At 38.2% G+C, this 3543-nt stretch overlaps 1 protein-coding gene and 1 long non-coding RNA gene across 2 annotated transcripts in view; both read right to left on the bottom strand.

Moving 5' to 3' along the window:
• Positions 1-3543, bottom strand: part of itsn1 (intersectin 1 (SH3 domain protein)) — a gene marked incomplete in the record, with an annotated part of 125364 nt that overhangs the window by 35932 nt on the left and 85889 nt on the right.
• LOC106527748 (uncharacterized) overlaps positions 2785-3543 on the bottom strand; it is a 2611-nt gene continuing 1852 nt past the window's right edge. The window contains exon 3 of the long non-coding RNA XR_001311420.1: positions 2785-3375. This is a non-coding gene — a long non-coding RNA (uncharacterized LOC106527748). The remainder of the gene's footprint in view (positions 3376-3543) is intronic.

Genomic DNA, 3543 nt, shown 5'->3' with positions numbered 1-3543 from the left:
TGATTGTGATGCTGTATTTCTGAGTGTTTATGTGCTGCAGAACAGGAACCTGCTGTAAAACAGCAATTATGCTGAGTCAGGCTTGATTTTTAATAATCTTTTCCTGTTAAATAAATAAATCAAATCAAATCAAATCAAGGTTTTAGCTGTTTAACAGGTGTTGTTTTTGCTGACTGAGGCAGTCTTCAACAGACCAGTGGAACTCTCCCAGACTAAACTTCACTTCCATCTTACTAACAGCTTCAAGGCCATGCCTGATAGTACCCTCTTTTCTCTCTCCCTCCTTTAGAACTAACAACGGGCGGGCCTCCCCAGAACAGTCTCCATCTTCTCTTTGAAGAGAGAAGAGCTGAGTTTATCCTCCTCAGGAAAAACCAGCGTTCAGGTGATAAGATTTCAGCTCATGTTGCCAAGGAGCAATCTTATCTCCCAGTCCATGACACCTTCAGTTGTGGACCAAATTACCAGCAAACTCCAGKAAGTTTCATTCAGAACTTCTGGAGATGCTTTTATTTTCGATCCGAGGAACCTGTCGGTTGTGACTCTCCACGCACGAAGCCAAGAGACCACTAGACCCGAGATAATCAACTCCTTGAAGTTTGACAACCTGGTCGGTTCTGAAGGTTTCTGAGCGGATCCCAAACCTGACCCGGGTCAACTTCCGCCACGCTTAAACCTGACTTGAAGTCTGAAAAGGTAAAAGCTGAACTTGGTTGATTACAGAGCGGCTGCGTCCTGGCTGTGTCGAGCGAGACTTCCCAAACCCTCCTGGCTCCTCACTTTGATAAGATAAAATCTAGTTCCCTCCTTAACAAACCTTTTCCTTCCTAAACTCTTAAATTCTTTCCCAAATCCTGTCAAAATCTTTAAGAATAAGTGCCTCAACAGTGGTTTATTTAACATCTAAAGCCAAACGTTGTTGTTCCTGATAAAGTTGTCAAAATAACGAGATTTAACACATTCGAGTTAAATGTTTTTGATTTCAACTTTTGTAAACATCTGATCATCCCTCAATGAGTCTTGTAGATAAGTTATTGTTTTTGTAAATAAATATCATTTATTTTAGATAAAACTTTACTGACTACGTTACTCATTGGTTTAATTCATGATAATGACACAGAAAAGGTTTTATTATCTGTATTAAAGAACTCTCAATTCCTCATAACTAAGTTATGAGAAGGATGTAAGACGTAAAACTCCTACAACATTTTATTGCCTTTCATTCAAATTCTAATTCAATCTAATAAATCATTTAATTTGAAGAAACAGTTTGAAGAGCAGAGATACTGGATCCTTTGTAAAGTCGTCCAAAAGTCTAAATAAATCCCTTCAGACTAACAAATTAATGCTGACAGTGCATTAAATAAATGTTGATGAAAGACCCAATGAACAAATGTACAAATTTATATGATATAACTGTTTTTAGTACTTCAATAAATATCTGGATATATTTAGGTCTAAACGACTGAAAATGAGAATAATCTGTTTTAGACTTTAAGACTTTGCAGAAAGCCTCAGTTCTGACAAAGTTAATGCATAAAATGTAAAAACAAACAGAAGCCATATTTTATTCACAATAAAACAGCAAATGTGTCTAAATAAAAAAAGATAGTTAAACCTTGTTGTCATTTTATTTAATGGCAGCAAAACATCAAAGACGTTGGGAGTTTGTGTTGATCTAAAACCTGAACACACTTTTATCTGCACTCATGTCCAGATGTGCCAGCTGCTCATGCCAGAGGCACGAATGCACCCCCATACCATCAGAGAGGCACGAATGCACCCCCATACCATCAGAGAGGCACTAATGCACCCCCATACCATCAGAGAGGCACAGGATTTCAAGCAGAGCTGACGGCAGGCTGGATGGTCCCTCCCATTAACAGAGGATGACATGATTGTGGATTCTTAAGAGTTTAAAATTTAAATCAGTTCTGCTCTTTGTCTCGGTCCATTTTAAACCAGATTGGTTCAGAGAAGTGGTTCTGGGTGATGTTCACATATGGCTTCTTCTTCGTCTGATAGAGCTTTAATCAGCATTGGCAGATAGCAAAAATAATCAGAACCAGACCTGTTTTTAATGCAGTGTCCTCTGAAGGCCTGAAGATCAGCTCCACTGCCGTTAAATACAAATAGACTTTTTATTGTCTTACAAATGGTACAGTTTGTCATATTTACTTTATATTGTGAATAAAATGGGTTTATAATATTAACAAATCATTGCATTTTGATTTAATTTATAAAGTTGTACACACGTGGACAAAACTGTTGGTGCCCCTTGTTTAAAGAAAAGCCCACAATGGTCACAGAAATAACTTGAATCAAAATTCTATAAAACGAACAAATGAAAGTCAGGAATTTCTTTTCAGCCATGATTCAACAGAATAATAATTTAAAAATAAAACTCATAAAACAGGCCTGGACAGAAATTATTTAATATTTTGTACAACCTTTTGATTAAATCACTGTAATCAAGTGATTCCTGTAACTGTCTGAGACGTCTGCACCTCAGCAGGTATCTGTTCCACTCCTCATGAACAAACTGCTCCAGGTGTCTCAGGTTTCATGTTTCAGCTCCTTCCAAAGAGGCTCAACAGGGTTCAGGTCAGGATCACAGCAGACCTCTTCAGAACAGTCCAGTGTTTTCCTCTGAGCCATTCTTGGCTGTTTTTAGTCATTATCCTGTTGAAGACCCATGAGCTGCTGAGACCAAGCTTTCTGACACTGAGCAGCACATTTCTCTCTAGTATCCTTGATAGTCTTGAGATTTCATTGTACCCTGCACAGACTCAAGACCCCCTGCAGATGCAGCAAAGCAGCCCAGACCACAACAGACCTCCTCCATGTTTCACAGTAGGAAGTGTTCTTTTCTTCATATGATTCAGTTTTCCCTCTGTGAACATGGAGCTGATGTGCCTTAACAAAAATATGTATTTTTTTCTCCTCTGTCCAGAGGACATTGTCCCAGAAGCTTTGAGGCTTGTCAACATGTAGTTATTTTTTATGATTTGGTGTCCTCCTCCTTGGGTCTCCCATTAAGTCCACTTTGACTCAAACTACGATGGATGGTTTGATCTGACACTGATGTTCCTTGACCTTGAACTTCACCTTTAATCTCTTTAGAAGTTTTTCTGGGCTCTTTTGTTACCAGTCGTATTATCTATCTCTTTGATTTGTTATCAGTTTTCCTCCTGTGGCCACGTCCAGGGAGGCTGTCTACAGTCCCATGGATCTTAAATGTCTGAATAATTTGTGCAGCTGTAGTCACAGGAACATCAAGCTGCTTGGAGATGATCTTATAACCTTTACCTTCAACATAATTATAACCTTTACCGCTAACATGCTTATAACCTTTACCTCTAACATGCTTATAACCTTTACCATGCTTATAACCTTTACCATGTTTATAACCTTTACCTTTAACGTGCTTATAACATTTACCTCTAACATGCTTATAACCTTTACCATGTTTATAACCTTTACCTTTAACGTGCTTATAACATTTACCTCTAACATGCTTATAACCTTTACCATGTTTATAAC

The sequence above is a fragment of the Austrofundulus limnaeus genome, unplaced genomic scaffold (assembly GCF_001266775.1).
Source record: "Austrofundulus limnaeus strain Quisiro unplaced genomic scaffold, Austrofundulus_limnaeus-1.0 Scaffold340, whole genome shotgun sequence".
Taxonomy (NCBI): Eukaryota; Metazoa; Chordata; class Actinopteri; order Cyprinodontiformes; family Rivulidae; genus Austrofundulus; species Austrofundulus limnaeus.
The sequence above is the reverse complement of the archived record's forward strand: the minus strand, read 5'-3'. Positions and strand labels throughout refer to the sequence as shown.